The sequence below is a fragment of the Ranitomeya variabilis genome, chromosome 4 (assembly GCF_051348905.1).
Source record: "Ranitomeya variabilis isolate aRanVar5 chromosome 4, aRanVar5.hap1, whole genome shotgun sequence".
NCBI lineage: Eukaryota > Metazoa > Chordata > Amphibia > Anura > Dendrobatidae > Ranitomeya > Ranitomeya variabilis.
In genome coordinates this window covers 315,891,288-315,912,223 of record NC_135235.1, presented here as the reverse complement: position 1 = coordinate 315,912,223, position 20,936 = coordinate 315,891,288, and the positions used below count along the sequence as shown (strand labels likewise).

General features: G+C 44.6%; 1 non-coding gene across 1 annotated transcript; it reads left to right on the top strand.

Annotated features, from left to right (window-relative positions):
* The first annotated feature begins 10,809 nt into the window (after window positions 1-10,809).
* TRNAL-CAG (transfer RNA leucine (anticodon CAG)) lies at window positions 10,810-10,892 on the top strand. The gene has a single exon. It is a non-coding gene; the product is annotated as a tRNA-Leu (tRNA).
* The last annotated feature ends 10,044 nt before the right edge of the window (window positions 10,893-20,936 follow it).

Genomic DNA, 20,936 nt, shown 5'->3' with positions numbered 1-20,936 from the left:
CAATTATAAAGTGCCTACAGCCAGCCCATTTTCTTATGTTAGGCCTTTGAAGCCTGTCTGCGGTCCCTACTTTAAATACTCCTCCACTCACCACCACCAAGCTGCCTGCCCGTGTATCCATGTAACCGCTGTGAAACTGCCATGAGCCTATTGTTTGTTATTTTAGGCCTTTGATAGCCTGTCTGCGGTCCCTACTTTAAATACTCCTCCACTGACCACCAAGCTGCCTGCCCGTGTATCCATGTAACCGCTGTAAAACTGCCATGAGCCTATTGTTTGTTATTTTAGGCCTTTGATAGCCTGTCTGCGGCCCCTACTTGCAATACTCCTCCACTGACCACAATGCTGCCTGGAGTGCCTGCCTGTGTATCCATGTAACCGATGTAAAACTGCCATGACTGCCTACTGTTTGTTATTTTAGGCCTTTGATAGCCTGTCTGCAGCCCCTACTTGCAATACTCCTCCACTGACCACACCAATGCTGCCCGTGTACCCCTGGAACCTATTTAAAAGTTCATAGAGCCTAGTTATATATTTTATTTACTATTAATAAGGCCATGATGGACTACGCTGTACCACGCTACAAGCTAACCAGTCGACACTTCTTTTGCGAGAAAAGCCATCCCAACCCTCCACCAGCATGTAGAAGACCGCATTGTCCATGCACTCTGGCAATCTGTGAGTACAAAGGTGCACCTGACAACAGACGCATGGACCTGTAGGCATGGCCACGGAAGATTACGTGTCCATTACGGCGCAATGGGTTAATGTGGTGGATGCATGGTCCACAGGGGACAGCCTACTAAGTCTGTCTGCAGTCCCTAATTCAAATTGTCCTCCACTGTCTAAATCGGAACTTCCACCTTCTGGCTTTCGGCCTATAGTATCAGAAATTAAACTGCATTTGGCCTTCAACTTTGGTTAGGGCCTACTAACGGCTTCTGCCCCTCCCTGGTGTTGCCCTCAACTAAATAAAGCTGAGCTTCAACCTTCTGCTCCAAATTACCATTTTGAAAAATGCAATAGGCTTTTCAGGCCTACTAAAGGTGTCTGTCTGTGTGCCCCTGCCTGGTGTTGTCCTCAACTAAATAAAGCTGAGCTTCAACCTTCCGGCTCTCATTATGTGGTTTTAAAAAAAAAATGGTGGTTAGGGCCTACTAACGGCTTCTGCCCCTCCCTGGTGTTGCCCTCAACTAAATAAAGCTGAGCTTCAACCTTCTGCTCCAAATTACCATTTTGAAAAATGCAATAGGCTTTTCCGGCCTACTAAAGGTGTCTGTCTGTGTGCCCCTCCCTGGTGTTGTCCTCAACTAAATAAAGCTGAGCTTCAACCTTCCGGCTCTCATTATGTGGTTTTAAAAAAAAAAATGGTGGTTAGGGCCTACTAACGGCTTCTGCCCCTCCCTGGTGTTGTCCTCAACTAAATAAAGCTGAGCTTCAACCTTCCGGCTCTCATTATGTGGTTTTAAAAAAAAAATGGTGGTTAGGGCCTACTAACGGCTTCTGCCCCTCCCTGGTGTTGCCCTCAACTAAATAAAGCTGAGCTTCAACCTTCTGCTCCAAATTACCATTTTGAAAAATGCAATAGGCTTTTCAGGCCTACTAAAGGTGTCTGTCTGTGTGCCCCTGCCTGGTGTTGTCCTCAACTAAATAAAGCTGAGCTTCAACCTTCCGGCTCTCATTAAGTGGTTTAAAAAAAAAAAAATGGTGGTTAGGGCCTACTAACGGCTTCTGCCCCTCCCTGGTGTTGCCCTCAACTAAATAAAGCTGAGCTTCAACCTTCTGCTCCAAATTACCATTTTGAAAAATGCAATAGGCTTTTCAGGCCTACTAAAGGTGTCTGTCTGTGTGCCCCTCCCTGGTGTTGTCCTCAACTAAATAAAGCTGAGCTTCAACCTTCCGGCTCTCATTATGTGGTTTTAAAAAAAAAAATGGTGGTTAGGGCCTACTAACGGCTTCTGCCCCTCCCTGGTGTTGCCCTCAACTAAATAAAGCTGAGCTTCAACCTTCTGCTCCAAATTACCATTTTGAAAAATGCAATAGGCTTTTCCGGCCTACTAAAGGTGTCTGTCTGTGTGCCCCTCCCTGGTGTTGTCCTCAACTAAATAAAGCTGAGCTTCAACCTTCCGGCTCTCATTATGTGGTTTTAAAAAAAAAAATGGTGGTTAGGGCCTACTAACGGCTTCTGCCCCTCCCTGGTGTTGTCCTCAACTAAATAAAGCTGAGCTTCAACCTTCCGGCTCTCATTATGTGGTTTTAAAAAAAAAAATGGTGGTTAGGGCCTACTAACGGCTTCTGCCCCTCCCTGGTGTTGCCCTCAACTAAATAAAGCTGAGCTTCAACCTTCTGCTCCAAATTACCATTTTGAAAAATGCAATAGGCTTTTCAGGCCTACAAAAGGTGTCTGTCTGTGTGCCCCTCCCTGGTGTTGTCCTCAACTAAATAAAGCTGAGCTTCAACCTTCCGGCTCTCATTATGTGGTTTTAAAAAAAAAAATGGTGGTTAGGGCCTACTAACGGCTTCTGCCCCTCCCTGGTGTTGTCCTCAACTAAATAAAGCTGAGCTTCAACCTTCCGGCTCTCATTATGTGGTTTTAAAAAAAAAAATGGTGGTTAGGGCCTACTAACGGCTTCTGCCCCTCCCTGGTGTTGCCCTCAACTAAATAAAGCTGAGCTTCAACCTTCTGCTCCAAATTACCATTTTGAAAAATGCAATAGGCTTTTCAGGCCTACTAAAGGTGTCTGTCTGTGTGCCCCTGCCTGGTGTTGTCCTCAACTAAATAAAGCTGAGCTTCAACCTTCCGGCTCTCATTAAGTGGTTTAAAAAAAAAAAAATGGTGGTTAGGGCCTACTAACGGCTTCTGCCCCTCCCTGGTGTTGCCCTCAACTAAATAAAGCTGAGCTTCAACCTTCTGCTCCAAATTACCATTTTGAAAAATGCAATAGGCTTTTCAGGCCTACTAAAGGTGTCTGTCTGTGTGCCCCTCCCTGGTGTTGTCCTCAACTAAATAAAGCTGAGCTTCAACCTTCCGGCTCTCATTATGTGGTTTTAAAAAAAAAAATGGTGGTTAGGGCCTACTAACGGCTTCTGCCCCTCCCTGGTGTTGTCCTCAACTAAATAAAGCTGAGCTTCAACCTTCCGGCTCTCATTATGTGGTTTTAAAAAAAAAAATGGTGGTTAGGGCCTACTAACGGCTTCTGCCCCTCCCTGGTGTTGTCCTCAACTAAATAAAGCTGAGCTTCAACCTTCCGGCTCTCATTATGTGGTTTTAAAAAAAAAAATGGTGGTTAGGGCCTACTAACGGCTTCTGCCCCTCCCTGGTGTTGCCCTCAACTAAATAAAGCTGAGCTTCAACCTTCTGCTCCAAATTACCATTTTGAAAAATGCAATAGGCTTTTCCGGCCTACTAAAGGTGTCTGTCTGTGTGCCCCTCCCTGGTGTTGTCCTCAACTAAATAAAGCTGAGCTTCAACCTTCCGGCTCTCATTATGTGGTTTTAAAAAAAAAAATGGTGGTTAGGGCCTACTAACGGCTTCTGCCCCTCCCTGGTGTTGTCCTCAACTAAATAAAGCTGAGCTTCAACCTTCCGGCTCTCATTATGTGGTTTTAAAAAAAAAAATGGTGGTTAGGGCCTACTAACGGCTTCTGCCCCTCCCTGGTGTTGCCCTCAACTAAATAAAGCTGAGCTTCAACCTTCTGCTCCAAATTACCATTTTGAAAAATGCAATAGGCTTTTCAGGCCTACAAAAGGTGTCTGTCTGTGTGCCCCTCCCTGGTGTTGTCCTCAACTAAATAAAGCTGAGCTTCAACCTTCCGGCTCTCATTATGTGGTTTTAAAAAAAAAAATGGTGGTTAGGGCCTACTAACGGCTTCTGCCCCTCCCTGGTGTTGTCCTCAACTAAATAAAGCTGAGCTTCAACCTTCCGGCTCTCATTATGTGGTTTTAAAAAAAAAATGGTGGTTAGGGCCTACTAACGGCTTCTGCCCCTCCCTGGTGTTGCCCTCAACTAAATAAAGCTGAGCTTCAACCTTCTGCTCCAAATTACCATTTTGAAAAATGCAATAGGCTTTTCAGGCCTACAAAAGGTGTCTGTCTGTGTGCCCCTGCCTGGTGTTGTCCTCAACTAAATAAAGCTGAGCTTCAACCTTCCGGCTCTCATTAAGTGGTTTTAAAAAAAAAAAATGGTGGTTAGGGCCTACTAACGGCTTCTGCCCCTCCCTGGTGTTGCCCTCAACTAAATAAAGCTGAGCTTCAACCTTCTGCTCCAAATTACCATTTTGAAAAATGCAATAGGCTTTTCAGGCCTACAAAAGGTGTCTGTCTGTGTGCCCCTCCCTGGTGTTGTCCTCAACTAAATAAAGCTGAGCTTCAACCTTCCGGCTCTCATTATGTGGTTTTAAAAAAAAAAATGGTGGTTAGGGCCTACTAACGGCTTCTGCCCCTCCCTGGTGTTGTCCTCAACTAAATAAAGCTGAGCTTCAACCTTCCGGCTCTCATTATGTGGTTTTAAAAAAAAAAATGGTGGTTAGGGCCTACTAACGGCTTCTGCCCCTCCCTGGTGTTGCCCTCAACTAAATAAAGCTGAGCTTCAACCTTCTGCTCCAAATTACCATTTTGAAAAATGCAATAGGCTTTTCAGGCCTACTAAAGGTGTCTGTCTGTGTGCCCCTGCCTGGTGTTGTCCTCAACTAAATAAAGCTGAGCTTCAACCTTCCGGCTCTCATTAAGTGGTTTAAAAAAAAAAAAATGGTGGTTAGGGCCTACTAACGGCTTCTGCCCCTCCCTGGTGTTGCCCTCAACTAAATAAAGCTGAGCTTCAACCTTCTGCTCCAAATTACCATTTTGAAAAATGCAATAGGCTTTTCAGGCCTACTAAAGGTGTCTGTCTGTGTGCCCCTCCCTGGTGTTGTCCTCAACTAAATAAAGCTGAGCTTCAACCTTCCGGCTCTCATTATGTGGTTTTAAAAAAAAAAATGGTGGTTAGGGCCTACTAACGGCTTCTGCCCCTCCCTGGTGTTGTCCTCAACTAAATAAAGCTGAGCTTCAACCTTCCGGCTCTCATTATGTGGTTTTAAAAAAAAAAATGGTGGTTAGGGCCTACTAACGGCTTCTGCCCCTCCCTGGTGTTGTCCTCAACTAAATAAAGCTGAGCTTCAACCTTCCGGCTCTCATTATGTGGTTTTAAAAAAAAAAATGGTGGTTAGGGCCTACTAACGGCTTCTGCCCCTCCCTGGTGTTGCCCTCAACTAAATAAAGCTGAGCTTCAACCTTCTGCTCCAAATTACCATTTTGAAAAATGCAATAGGCTTTTCCGGCCTACTAAAGGTGTCTGTCTGTGTGCCCCTCCCTGGTGTTGTCCTCAACTAAATAAAGCTGAGCTTCAACCTTCCGGCTCTCATTATGTGGTTTTAAAAAAAAAAATGGTGGTTAGGGCCTACTAACGGCTTCTGCCCCTCCCTGGTGTTGTCCTCAACTAAATAAAGCTGAGCTTCAACCTTCCGGCTCTCATTATGTGGTTTTAAAAAAAAAAATGGTGGTTAGGGCCTACTAACGGCTTCTGCCCCTCCCTGGTGTTGCCCTCAACTAAATAAAGCTGAGCTTCAACCTTCTGCTCCAAATTACCATTTTGAAAAATGCAATAGGCTTTTCAGGCCTACAAAAGGTGTCTGTCTGTGTGCCCCTCCCTGGTGTTGTCCTCAACTAAATAAAGCTGAGCTTCAACCTTCCGGCTCTCATTGTGTGGTTTTAAAAAAAAAAATGGTGGTTAGGGCCTACTAACGGCTTCTGCCCCTCCCTGGTGTTGTCCTCAACTAAATAAAGCTGAGCTTCAACCTTCCGGCTCTCATTATGTGGTTTTAAAAAAAAAAATGGTGGTTAGGGCCTACTAACGGCTTCTGCCCCTCCCTGGTGTTGCCCTCAACTAAATAAAGCTGAGCTTCAACCTTCTGCTCCAAATTACCATTTTGAAAAATGCAATAGGCTTTTCAGGCCTACAAAAGGTGTCTGTCTGTGTGCCCCTGCCTGGTGTTGTCCTCAACTAAATAAAGCTGAGCTTCAACCTTCCGGCTCTCATTAAGTGGTTTTAAAAAAAAAAAAGGGTGGTTAGGGCCTACTAACGGCTTCTGCCCCTCCCTGGTGTTGCCCTCAACTAAATAAAGCTGAGCTTCAACCTTCTGCTCCAAATTACCATTTTGAAAAATGCAATAGGCTTTTCAGGCCTACTAAAGGTGTCTGTCTGTGTGCCCCTCCCTGGTGTTGTCCTCAACTAAATAAAGCTGAGCTTCAACCTTCCGGCTCTCATTATGTGGTTTTAAAAAAAAAAATGGTGGTTAGGGCCTACTAACGGCTTCTGCCCCTCCCTGGTGTTGTCCTCAACTAAATAAAGCTGAGCTTCAACCTTCCGGCTCTCATTATGTGGTTTTAAAAAAAAAAATGGTGGTTAGGGCCTACTAACGGCTTCTGCCCCTCCCTGGTGTTGTCCTCAACTAAATAAAGCTGAGCTTCAACCTTCCGGCTCTCATTATGTGGTTTTAAAAAAAAAAATGGTGGTTAGGGCCTACTAACGGCTTCTGCCCCTCCCTGGTGTTGCCCTCAACTAAATAAAGCTGAGCTTCAACCTTCTGCTCCAAATTACCATTTTGAAAAATGCAATAGGCTTTTCAGGCCTACAAAAGGTGTCTGTCTGTGTGCCCCTCCCTGGTGTTGTCCTCAACTAAATAAAGCTGAGCTTCAACCTTCCGGCTCTCATTATGTGGTTTTAAAAAAAAAAATGGTGGTTAGGGCCTACTAACGGCTTCTGCCCCTCCCTGGTGTTGTCCTCAACTAAATAAAGCTGAGCTTCAACCTTCCGGCTCTCATTATGTGGTTTTAAAAAAAAAAATGGTGGTTAGGGCCTACTAACGGCTTCTGCCCCTCCCTGGTGTTGTCCTCAACTAAATAAAGCTGAGCTTCAACCTTCCGGCTCTCATTAAGTGGTTTAAAAAAAAAAAAATGGTGGTTAGGGCCTACTAACGGCTTCTGCCCCTCCCTGGTGTTGTCCTCAACTAAATAAAGCTGAGCTTCAACCTTCCGGCTCTCATTAAGTGGTTTTAAAAAAAAAATGGTGGTTAGGGCCTACTAACGGCTTCTGCCCCTCCCTGGTGTTGCCCTCAACTAAATAAAGCTGAGCTTCAACCTTCTGCTCCAAATTACCATTTTGAAAAATGCAATAGGCTTTTCAGGCCTACAAAAGGTGTCTGTCTGTGTGCCCCTCCCTGGTGTTGTCCCCAACTAAATAAAGCTGAGCTTCAACCTTCCGGCTCTCATTATGTGGTTTAAAAAAAAAAAATGGTGGTTAGAGCCTACTAACGGCTTCTGCCCCTCCCTGGTGTTGCCCTCAACTAAATAAAGCTGAGCTTCAACCTTCTGCTCCAAATTACCATTTTGAAAAATGCAATAGGCTTTTCCGGCCTACTAAAGGTGTCTGTCTGTGTGCCCCTCCCTGGTGTTGTCCTCAACTAAATAAAGCTGAGCTTCAACCTTCCGGCTCTCATTATGTGGTTTTAAAAAAAAAAATGGTGGTTAGGGCCTACTAACGGCTTCTGCCCCTCCCTGGTGTTGTCCTCAACTAAATAAAGCTGAGCTTCAACCTTCCGGCTCTCATTATGTGGTTTTTAAAAAAAAAATGGTGGTTAGGGCCTACTAACGGCTTCTGCCCCTCCCTGGTGTTGTCCTCAACTAAATAAAGCTGAGCTTCAACCTTCCGGCTCTCATTAAGTGGTTTAAAAAAAAAAAAATGGTGGTTAGGGCCTACTAACGGCTTCTGCCCCTCCCTGGTGTTGTCCTCAACTAAATAAAGCTGAGCTTCAACCTTCCGGCTCTCATTAAGTGGTTTTAAAAAAAAAATGGTGGTTAGGGCCTACTAACGGCTTCTGCCCCTCCCTGGTGTTGCCCTCAACTAAATAAAGCTGAGCTTCAACCTTCTGCTCCAAATTACCATTTTGAAAAATGCAATAGGCTTTTCCGGCCTACTAAAGGTGTCTGCCCCTCCCTGGTGTTGTCCTCAACTGAACAAAGCTGAGCTTCCACATTCTGGCTTTCGCCCTATACTATCAGATATTAAACTGCATTTGGCCTACTAGTGTGGTTAGGCCCTTGAAACAGTGTCTGCTGCTCTTGGGTTTGCTACTCCACTGAACAAAGCAATGCCGCCTGTTTAGTCCTGTTACCAATTTTGAACTGCATGTAGCCTACTTTATTCTTTGGCCCTATATCTGTTTCCTCCTCATCCTGCCCATTGCCCAGCCACTGCTAAATGAGTCTGCTGGTACATTGACCTAGACCACTACATTCCCCTTGTACTCTACACAGCCAGAATCTGTCCCTGCTGAAAGTAAGGTTCCCCTTCCCGCATGTTATACCACCTTACACAGGGACAAAGAGGAAGGTGCAGATGAAAGTGCAGGTTCCTTCATCAGGTGGGGGGGCATACTCGTTGGCGACGTCACTGGCACAGGGCCCCTCAGAGTACGCAAAAGTGTCGCTGCTGGTGGGAGGCGCCCCCGCCATGCAAACACACTGCCGTACTTTGAGGGGCCCTGTGCCAGTGGCAATGCGAACGAGTGGGCCCCCCCCCTGCTTGCTCAGGATCACAGCACTTGCAACTTTTAAATACTTACCTTTCCCTGCAACACCGCCGTGACGTAGTCCGCATTTCCTGGGCCCACGAAAAACTTGAGCCAGCCCTACTCCCCCCACAACTTTCCCCCAATTCCCTATGCCCAACTATTATTATACAGTTAATTAAGATTGGCAAGCTTCAGAAACAAGAATGGATGTTTTTGGCATTAAAATGGGCACTGTAGGTGTTTTCCTGGCCTCCACTCACTGCCGACTATGCTTCCCCATTGACTTGCATTGGGTTTCGTGTTTCGGTCGATCCCCGACTTTTAGCGATAATCGGCCGACTGCACTCGACTCGACTCTGGACAAAATCGGGTTTCCCAAAACCCTACTCGATCTTAAAAAAATGAAAGTCGCTCAACCCTAGGCGGGACTATTTCAACTCTTTCTGTTCTCTTTCCCTATTAGGGCGGAGACTCCACATCCTATGGGGCTGTTCTGGGAGATTTCTATAAACTGAATTGCCGGTAAGTCTAATTTCATATTTGATTACCTCATTCATCAATAGACCATAAAAATACTTAATAAACAAAAGCTTAAAAGGTAGGTAATCATAGTTTTAAAGTCTGAAATGCACATGCGATACTGACATCTAAGTTTCAGCACATTTTGGGACAAATGTTTTCACATTGAAAGTTAACAATCATTAAAATATTTTCTCTAAATTGTTGTCTCCTTTTTTGCTCCAATTATTTGCATTTAATAACAAATAAAACTTGATGTAACATTATGCATGCACATTGTCTTTTATGTGCAACCATAACCTGTCTCACAAACACAGGGTTTGAATGAACCTGATGAATGGAGTCAAATTGAAAATGTAAAAAAATCTCTGTCAAAATTGCTGTTTTTTTCTACTCATTCACAAAGAGTTAATGAAAGTTATTAAATATGTACAACAAATTAGCAGGAGTTTCAAATAGAAATCATGCTGCAAAAACCAGTCAAAGCAAAAATAAAAATATCTACTTTCAGGGGTTTCGCTTGACATTTGCCAAGTGTCTAGCACTCCTAAAGTTGTTTGTGTTTGGCTGAAATACCTCAGATGGGAGAGCGTTAGACTGAAGATCTAAAGGTCCCTGGTTCGATCCCGGGTTTCGGCAACATCATTTTTCTTGATTCTTTACATTTTAAGGAGAAAATAAACAAAGCACGTGGACTGATTATTTAAAGAAAATGTAAAAGGCCTAAAAATCTTAACTATCTACAGAAAATAAAATGTTAAAAAGATGAGAAATGGGAACTTTTCCATTTGAGCAAATTATTATTTTTTTGTAATTTTTCCTCTGTTTTGTTTATTTCCATTTCACTTAGCTGTAAGAGGATTTAAAGGGAACCTGATAGCTGATAAAGAAAGCATGTATCAGACACTAGCTGAATGATTTCAACCATGTATGTTTGACTATGAAATGCTGTGGTGTATATGAATTCATTGTGAGAAGTAATTTCTAAAATGGGGTCACTTTGGGGGGGTTTCTGCTGTTTTGGTACTTTTGGTACTCTGCAAATTTTACCTGCAAACTATTCTTGCAAAATCTGCATTCCAAAATCCAAATAGCGCTCTTATTTTCAAAGCCCTGCTGTGTGGCCAAACAGTAGATTCTGAAGAAATATGGTGCATCACCGCATTTTGTGAGAAATCTAACATTTCTAACATCCTAACAAAATAAAAGGAGGTTTGAAAGTGAATGCTGACAAAAAGTACACATATGAAAAATGCTATTTATTTACATTTTTGTGTGGTGCAACAAGTTGGTTTAAGGATATAAGCAGTCAAAGAATAAAACTGACTAATATTTCAAAATTTTAAACAAAATTTAGATATTTTCACAGAAAAAAACTAAAAATATATTGACCTAAATTTACAGTTAATGTAAAGTACAATGTGTCACAAAAAACACTTTCAGAATTACAGGGATATGTAGAAGCATTCCAGAGTTATTACTGCATACAGTGATAAAAGTCATATTTTTTTAAAATGGGGCTTGGCCATTTAGCTCAAAATAGGCTTGATAACTAATAGTTTAAACAAATGTATTGAAATAAAAACTGTAATATTAAATATTTTAAAATAATTTTCAATGACAATTACTGGTCATATTTCTGCTGACTAACTTGGAAAGAGTTAAGGCACAGAATCCACAAGAAGTCTGGATGGCCGAGCGGTCTAAGGCGCTGCGTTCAGGTCGCAGTCTCTCTTGGAGGCGTGGGTTCAAATCCCACTTCTGACATCACCTTTTCATGAAACTATACTGATTCTCAGTCAATTATTGATTAGATGGGGATCAAACCAAAATTAGCAATGGGCCTTAAAAAACCTGATCCCAAAGTTACCACTACCTGGGAGTCTTTGGGGTGAATCTGAAATTGTCATCTATAAACGGAACTCTAGGACCGTGAAATAGTTTTTATGTGCATATGTTAGCTGTCTTGGCACTATAAAAATACTGCGGGCGGTCAATGGGGCGGGACTATTTCAACTCTTTCTGTTCTCTTTCCCTATTAGGGCGGAGACTCCACATCCTATGGGGCTGTTCTGGGAGATTTCTATAAACTGAATTGCCGGTAAGTCTAATTTCATATTTGATTACCTCATTCATCAATAGACCATAAAAATACTTAATAAACAAAAGCTTAAAAGGTAGGTAATCATAGTTTTAAAGTCTGAAATGCACATGCGATACTGACATCTAAGTTTCAGCACATTTTGGGACAAATGTTTTCACATTGAAAGTTAACAATCATTAAAATATTTTCTCTAAATTGTTGTCTCCTTTTTTGCTCCAATTATTTGCATTTGAACTCTTTGTGTTCTCTTTCCCTATTAGGGCGGAGACTCCACATCCTATGGGGCTGTTCTGGGAGATTTCTATAAACTGAATTGCCGGTAAGTCTAATTTCATATTTGATTACCTCATTCATCAATAGACCATAAAAATACTTAATAAACAAAAGCTTAAAAAGTAGGTAATCATAGTTTTAAAGTCTGAAATGCACATGCGATACTGACTAGGGTTGAGCGAAACGGGTCGATCATTTTCAAAAGTCGCCGACTTTTGGCTAAGTCGGCGTCTCATGAAACCCGATCCGACCCCTGTGCTTGTCGGCCATGCGGTACGCGACTTTCGCGCCAAAGTCGCGTTTCAATGACGCGAAAAGCGCCATTTCTCAGCCAATGAAGGTGAACGCAGAGTGTGGGCAGCGTGATGACATAGATCCTGGTCCCCACCATCTTAGAGAAGGGCATTGCAGTGATTGGCTTGCTGTCTGCGGCGTCACAGGGGCTATAAAGGGGCGTTCCCGCCGACCGCCATCTTACTGCTGCTGATCTGAGCTTAGGGACAGGTTGCTGCCGCTTCATCAGAAGCAGGGAGAGCGTTAGGCAGGGTCCACTAACCACCAAACCGCTTGTGCTGCAGCGATTTCCACTGTCCAACACCACCTTCGGTGTGCAGGGACTGTGGAAGCTATTTTTTTTTTTTTCCCCTCAGCGCTGTAGCTCATTGGGCTGCCCTAGAAGGCTCCGTGATAGCTGTATTGCTGTGTGTACGCCACTGTGGAAACCAACTGCTTTTTTCAAAGCACATATCCTCTTGTTCCTTCCTTTCTGCACAGCTATCTTTTCTGTTTTTCCACACTTTTTATTTAATTTGTGCATCAGTCCACTCCTATTGCTGCCTGCCATACCTGGCTTACATTACTGCAGGGAGATAGTAATTGTAGGACAGTTTTTTTTTTTTTTTTTTTTTTTTTTTTTGTGGGAGATTAAGATTGGCATTTCTGCTACAGTGCCATCCCTGTGTGTGCCATCTCTCACTGAGTGGGCCATAGAAAGCCTATTTATTTTTTCCGTGATTTGTGTTCTAAAATCTACCTCAACACAAAAACAGTACATCAATCAGTGGGAGAAAAATATTGGCCTCAGTCAGGGCTTGTGTGCCACTGCTGTGTGTGCTATCTCTCATTCAGTGGGCTATAGCAAGCCTATTTTTTTTTTTTTTTTTTAATATTATTTGGTTTCTAATTCTCCCTGAAAAAAAAAAAAAAAACCTAAAAAAACAGTGGGAGAATAATATTGCCCTTTCAGCTTGTGTGCCAGTCTTGACTCCTGGGTGTGCCACCTCTCTCCCTCTCATTCAGTGGGCCATAGAAAGCCTATTTATTTTTTTTTTTAAATATTATTGGGTTTCTAAAGTCTCCCTGAAAAAACAAAAAATACATAAAAAAACAGTGGGAGAGTAATATTGCCCTTTCAGCTTGTGTGCCAGTCTTGACTCCTGGGTGTGCCACCTCTCTCCCTTTCATTCAGTGGGCCATAGAAAGCCTATTTATTTTTTCCGTGATTTGTGTTCTAAAATCTACCTCAACACAAAAACACTACATCAATCAGTGGGAGAAAAATATTGGCCTCAGTCAGGGCTTGTGTGCCACTGCTGTGTGTGCTATCTCTCATTCAGTGGGCTATAGCAAGCCTATTTTTTTTTTTTTTTTTTTTTTTTTTAATATTATTTGGTTTCTAAAGTCTCCCTGAAAAAAAAAAAAAAACATAAAAAAACAGTGGGAGAGTAATATTGCCCTTTCAGCTTGTGTGCCAGTCTTGACTCCTGGGTGTGCCACCTCTCTCCCTTTCATTCAGTGGGCCATAGAAAGCCTATTTATTTTTTGGTTTTTTTAATATTATTTGGTTTCTAAAGTCTCCCTGAAAATAAAAAAAAAAAATACATAAAAAAACAGTGGGAGAGTAATATTGCCATTTCAGCTTGTGTGCCAGTCTTGACTCCTGGGTGTGCCACCTCTCTCCCTCTCATTCAGTGGGCCATAGAAAGCCTTGTTTTTTTGTTTTTTTTTTAATATTATTTGGTTTCTAAAGTCTCCCTGAAAATAAAAAAAAAAACATAAAAAAACAGTGGGAGAGTAATATTGCCATTTCAGCTTGTGTGCCAGTCTTGACTCCTGGGTGTGCCACCTCTCTCTCTAATTGTGGGCCATAGAAAGCCTATTTATTTTTTGGTTTTTTTAATATTATTTGGTTTCTAAAGTCTCCCTGAAAATAAAAAAAAAAAATACATAAAAAAACAGTGGGAGAGTAATATTGCCCTTTCAGCTTGTGTGCCAGTCTTGACTCCTGGGTGTGCCACCTCTCTCCCTTTCATTCAGTGGGCCATAGAAAGCCTATTTATTTTTTGGTTTTTTTAATATTATTTGGTTTCTAAAGTCTCCCTGAAAATAAAAAAAAAAAATACATAAAAAAACAGTGGGAGAGTAATATTGCCATTTCAGCTTGTGTGCCAGTCTTGACTCCTGGGTGTGCCACCTCTCTCCCTCTCATTCAGTGGGCCATAGAAAGCCTTGTTTTTTTGTTTTTTTTTAATATTATTTGGTTTCTAAAGTCTCCCTGAAAATAAAAAAAAAAAACATAAAAAAACAGTGGGAGAGTAATATTGCCATTTCAGCTTGTGTGCCAGTCTTGACTCCTGGGTGTGCCACCTCTCTCTCTAATTGTGGGCCATAGAAAGCCTTTTTATTTTTTTCCTTCATTTGTGTTTTAAAATCAACCTCAACACAAAAACACTACATCAATCAGTGGGAGAAAAATATTGGCCTCAGTCAGGGCTTGTGTGCCACTCCTGTGCGTGCCATCTCTCATTCAGTGGGCCATAGAAAGCCTTGTTTTTTTGTTTTTTTTTTAAATATTATTTGGTTTCTAAAGTCTCACAGAGAAAAAAAAAAAAATAAATTAGGTGGGAGATTAATATTGACATTAGTGCTTGAGTGACAGTCCTGCGTGTGTGTCATCTCTGTGATTTGGTGTCACAGAAAACAGAGTGTGTAACATTGTGCCTGATTTTCCTTGTGGTCTCACCAACCTGTTAAGGGATATTGAAATCATACTGAAGTTATAGCTCACCGTGTAAGTTGTTTGACAGCAACAAATAAAGTTAGTTTGGTTACGATTTTTAAACAATGAGGAAGTCTGGTGCAAGAGGTCGTCGTGGGCGTTCATTGTCAGCTGGTAATGATGGTAGTGGTAGTGGAGCATCAGGTGGTCGTGGGGATAAAAATATTCCACCTAAGTCTGGAGCTGTGGAGCCAGTTTCGTCGTCAGGCTACACAAGGCCTCGAACGCTCTCTTTTCTGGGAGTAGGAAAACCGCTTTTAAAGGCTGAGCAGCAACAGCAAGTTTTGGCTTACATTGCAGACTCAGCCTCTAGCTCTTTTGCCTCCTCTTCCGAAACTGGTAAATGTAAAAGCAGCGCGTCGCTTGTGGATGTTCACGGTCAGGGACAAGTCGCTTCCTTGTCCTCCTCAGCAAAAACTACAACAAGAGAGAAGGATGCAGCAGGCGACACAACGGGTCACTCCATGGAGCTCTTTACACATACCGTCCCTGGCTTAGAAAGTGAAACATTTAACAGGCCATGCCCATTACAAGTAGATTCTGACATGGAGTGCACTGATGCACAGCCACAGCCAGAGTACTATGCTGCTCCTTTGACTCAGACCACCACATTGCCCTCTCAGGGTACAGATCCACAATCAGACCCTGATGAGACTATGTTGCCCCGCCACGAACGCTATACCACCGACCGACACAGTGACACAGACGAAGTTGCACACGAGCTCGAAGAGGAGGTAATAGATGACCCAGTTATTGACCCCGATTGGCAGCCATTGGGGGAACAGGGTGCAGGCGGCAGTAGTTCAGAAGCGGAGGTGGAGGAGGGGCCGCAGCAGGCATCAACATCGCAACAGGTTCCATCTGCCGGGCCCGTATCTGGCCCAAAACGCGTGTCAAAGCCAAAACCTGTTGGAGGACAGCGTGGCCATCCGGTTAAAGCTCAGTCTGCAATCCCTGAAAAGGGATCCGAGTCTAGGAAGAGTGCAGTCTGGCATTTTTTTAAACAACATCCAACTGATCAGCGCAAAGTCATCTGTCAAAAATGTTCAACTAGCTTAAGCAGAGGTCAGAATCTGAAAAGTCTAAATACTAGTTGCATGCATAGACACTTAACCACCATGCATTTTCAAGCCTGGACTAACTACCAAACGTCCCTTAAGGTTGTAGCACCCTCGGCCAATGAAGCTAGTCAGCAACGCAACATCCCTTCCGTCACTGTAAGGCCACCATTTTCCGCACCACCGGCAGTATCTGTGCAGGTTTCTTTGCCAGCCAAAAGCAGTCAGGGTCAGGGAATCACCAGTTTAGTAGGAGGAAATATTGCATCTAGGGCACCGGCGGAAACAATACCGTCTCCAACCGTCTCTCAGTCTGCCATGTACACCGGCACACCCGAAAGTTCCACGATCTCCTGCTCTCCAGTCCAGCTCACCCTACATGAGACTCTGGTTAGAAAAAGGAAGTACTTATCCTCGCATCCGCGTACACAGGGTTTTAACGCCCACATAGCTAGACTAATCTCGTTAGAGATGATGCCCTACCGTTTAGTTGAAAGCGAAGCTTTTAAAGCCCTGATGGAGTACGCTGAACCACGATACGAGCTACCTAGTCGACACTTTTTTTCCAGAAAAGCCATCCCAGCCCTGCACCAGCATGTTAAACAGCGCATCGTCCATGCACTTAGGCAATCTGTGAGTACAAAGGTGCACCTGACTACAGATGCATGGACCAGTAGGCATGGCCAGGGACGTTATGTGTCCATCACGGCACACTGGGTGAATGTGGTGGATGCAGGGTCCACAGGCGACATCAATTTAGGGACAGTTGTGCCTAGCCCACGGTCTAGGAAACAGTTGGCTGTAGGCGTTCGCACCCCCTCCTCCTCCTCCTCGTCCTCCTGCAGAAGCTACAGCTCTTCCACAGAACGCAGTCGGCCAACCACTCCATCGGCAGATGACACTGTTGCACACCAGTTGTCCCATTATGGGCCAGCTACTGCCAAGCGTCAGCAGGCTGTATTGGCTATGAAGTGTTTGGGCGACAACAGACACACCGCGGAAGTTCTGTCCGAGTTCTTGCAACAAGAAACGCAGTCGTGGCTGGGCACAGTAGATCTTGAGGCAGGCAAGGTAGTGAGTGATAACGGAAGGAATTTCATGGCTGCCATCTCCCTTTCCCAACTGAAACACATTCCTTGCCTGGCTCACACCTTAAACCTGGTGGTGCAGTGCTTATTGAAAACTTATCCTGGGTTCTCCGACCTGCTCCTCAAAGTGCGTGCACTTTGCTCACATATCCGACGTTCGCCTGTACACGCCAGCCGTATGCAGACCTATCAGCGGTCTTTGAACCTTCCCCAGCATCGCCTAATCATAGACGTTGCAACAAGGTGGAACTCAACACTGCACATGCTTCAGAGACTGTGCGAACAGAGGCGTGCTGTTATTTATTTGTGGGAGGATACACGGGCAGGCAGTAGGATGGCAGACATGGAGTTGTCAGGTGTGCAGTGGTCGAAGATACAAGACATGTGTCAAGTCCTTCAGTGTTTTGAGGAATGCACACGGCTGGTTAGTGCAGACAACGCCGTAATAAGCATGAGCATCCCCCTAATGCGTCTGCTGATGCAAAGTTTGACGCACATAAAGGAGCAGGCGTCTGCACCAGAGGAAGAGGGAAGCCTTGATGACAGTCAGCCATTGTCTGGTCAGGGCAGTGTACAGGACGAGGTAGCGGGCGAAGAGGAGGTGGAGGACGAGGAGGATGATGGGGATGAGTATATTTTTAATGCGGAAACTTTCACGGGGGCACAGGAAATTGGTTGCGTGTCACGGCCGGGTTCTGGTTTTTTGAGGGACACAAGTGACGTAGATTTGCCTGCAACTGCCCCTCAACCAATCACAACCGGAGATTTGACAACTGGAACTTTGGCCCACATGGCGGATTATGCCTTACGTATCCTAAAAAGGGACACACGCATTACGAAAATGATGAACGATGACGATTACTGGTTGGCCTGCCTCCTTGATCCACGCTATAAAGGCAAATTGCAAAATATTATGCCACATGAGAACTTGGAACTAATATTAGCAACCAAACAATCAACTCTTGTTGACCGTTTGCTTCAGGCATTCCCAGCACACAGCGCACGTGATCGTTCTCACACAAGCTCCAGGGGGCAGCAGACTAGGAGTGTTAGGGGTGCACACATCAGAAGTGGCGTTGGACAGAGGGGTTTTCTGACCAGGTTGTGGAGTGATTTTGCTATGACCGCAGACAGGACAGGTACTGCTGCATCAATTGAAAGTGACAGGAGACAACATTTGTCCAGTATGGTTACTAACTATTTTTCATCCCTTATCGATGTTCTCCCTCAACCGTCATTCCCATTTGATTACTGGGCCTCCAAATTAGACACCTGGCCAGAATTGGCAGAATATGCATTGCAGGAGCTTGCTTGCCCGGCAGCAAGTGTCCTATCAGAAAGAGTATTCAGTGCTGCAGGTTCAATATTAACCGAAAAAAGGACTCGTCTGGCTACCCAAAATGTTGACGATCTAACATTCATTAAAATGAACCACAACTGGATTTCGAAATCTTTTGCCCCACCTTGCCCGGCCGACACCTAGCTTTCCTATGAAAAGCTCTTGCCTGTGAATTACTTTTCTAATGTCTAATTTGCTGCAGCTGATTGTACAGCATACGACATGTTTACACCTCCCTAAATGGCAAAACTCCCCACACGGGGCCGTGGTATCGCGACTTGGCGCAAGCACCCGTGAGACTGCTGTTTGTCTGAAGAGGTGGGTGTGCTCGCTTTTGGTTGACGGCATTGCTACTGGGTCCCTCATAGTACAATGTAGTGTCTCTGGCGGTGGTGGTGCGCACCCAACGTCAGACACACCGTTGTAACATGAGGGGCCCTGGGGCGGTCCCGCCGGCCTCAAGAGAGTTCCCCCCTACCCCAGCTCAAAATGTGCTCTACCACGTGCAAAATTATGTCGCACAGCTCCACCAATCTTTAGTCTATTCGCTGACATCATTCAATGTCTGGCACTGACAATACAAATTTGTAGACATCTATGATGCAACTTAAAGTAGTCTGTGTCTGTGTCCTATATTGGCACCATTAAATAGTTACTGCCAAATTACAATGTCAGAAACTCAGTAGATGAGCCCACCCCTGTACCTAAGTATGCCACCTTTTTTTTTTGTTTTGGTTGTTTTGCGAGACATTAACATCTATTTATATTTTGGGAGTACTGGGACAGACACTCCTTGCACTACTCCTCCACTCACCACCAAGCTGCCTGTGTATCCATGTAACCGCTGTAAAACTGCCATGAGCCTATTGTTTGTTATTTTAGGCCTTTGATAGCCTGTCTGCGGTCCCTACTTTAAATACTCCTCCACTGACCACCAAGCTGCCTGCCCGTGTATCCATGTAACCGCTGTGAAACTGCCATGAGCCTATTGTTTGTTATGTTAGGCCTTTGATAGCCTGTCTGCGGTCCCTACTTTAAATACTCCTCCACTGACCAGACCACTGCTGCCCGTGTACCCCTGGAACCAATTATAAAGTGCCTACAGCCAGCCCATTTTCTTATGTTAGGCCTTTGAAGCCTGTCTGCGGTCCCTACTTTAAATACTCCTCCACTGACCAGACCACTGCTGCCCGTGTACCCCTGGAACCAATTATAAAGTGCCTACAGCCAGCCCATTTTCTTATGTTAGGCCTTTGAAGCCTTTCTGCGGTCCCTACTTTAAATACTCCTCCACTCACCACCACCAAGCTGCCTGCCCGTGTATCCATGTAACCGCTGTGAAACTGCCATGAGCCTATTGTTTGTTATTTTAGGCCTTTGATAGCCTGTCTGCGGTCCCTACTTTAAATACTCCTCCACTCACCACCAAGCTGCCTGTGTATCCATGTAACCGCTGTAAAACTGCCATGAGCCTATTGTTTGTTATTTTAGGCCTTTGATAGCCTGTCTGCGGTCCCTACTTTAAATACTCCTCCACTGACCAGACCACTGCTGCCCGTGTACCCCTGGAACCAATTATAAAGTGCCTACAGCCAGCCCATTTTCTTATGTTAGGCCTTTGATAGCCTGTCTGCGGTCCCTACTTTAAATACTCCTCCACTCACCACCAAGCTGCCTGCCCGTGTATCCATGTAACCGCTGTGAAACTGCCATCATGAGCCTATTGTTTGTTATGTTAGGCCTTTGATAGCCTGTCTGCGGTCCCTACTTTAAATACTCCTCCACTGACCAGACCACTGCTGCCCGTGTACCCCTGGAACCAATTATAAAGTGCCTACAGCCAGCCCATTTTCTTATGTTAGGCCTTTGAAGCCTGTCTGCGGTCCCTACTTTAAATACTCCTCCACTCACCACCACCAAGCTGCCTGCCCGTGTATCCATGTAACCGCTGTGAAACTGCCATGAGCCTATTGTTTGTTATTTTAGGCCTTTGATAGCCTGTGTGCGGTCCCTACTTTAAATACTCCTCCACTCACCACCACCAAGCTGCCTGCCCGTGTATCCATGTAACCGCTGTGAAACTGCCATGAGCCTATTGTTTGTTATTTTAGGCCTTTGATAGCCTGTGTGCGGTCCCTACTTTAAATACTCCTCCACTCACCACCAAGCTGCCTGCCCGTGTATCCATGTAACCGCTGTGAAACTGCCATGAGCCTATTGTTTGTTATGTTAGGCCTTTGATAGCCTGTCTGCGGTCCCTACTTTAAATACTCCTCCACTGACCAGACCACTGCTGCCCGTGTACCCCTGGAACCAATTATAAAGTGCCTACAGCCAGCCCATTTTCTTATGTTAGGCCTTTGAAGCCTGTCTGCGGTCCCTACTTTAAATACTCCTCCACTGACCAGACCACTGCTGCCCGTGTACCCCTGGAACCAATTATAAAGTGCCTACAGCCAGCCCATTTTCTTATGTTAGGCCTTTGAAGCCTGTCTGCGGTCCCTACTTTAAATACTCCTCCACTGACCAGACCACTGCTGCCCGTGTACCCCTGGAACCAATTATAAAGTGCCTACAGCCAGCCCATTTTCTTATGTTAGGCCTTTGATAGCCTGTCTGCGGTCCCTACTTTAAATACTCCTCCACTCACCACCAAGCTGCCTGCCCGTGTATCCATGTAACCGCTGTGAAACTGCCATCATGAGCCTATTGTTTGTTATGTTAGGCCTTTGATAGCCTGTCTGCGGTCCCTACTTTAAATACTCCTCCACTGACCAGACCACTGCTGCCCGTGTACCCCTGGAACCAATTATAAAGTGCCTACAGCCAGCCCATTTTCTTATGTTAGGCCTTTGAAGCCTGTCTGCGGTCCCTACTTTAAATACTCCTCC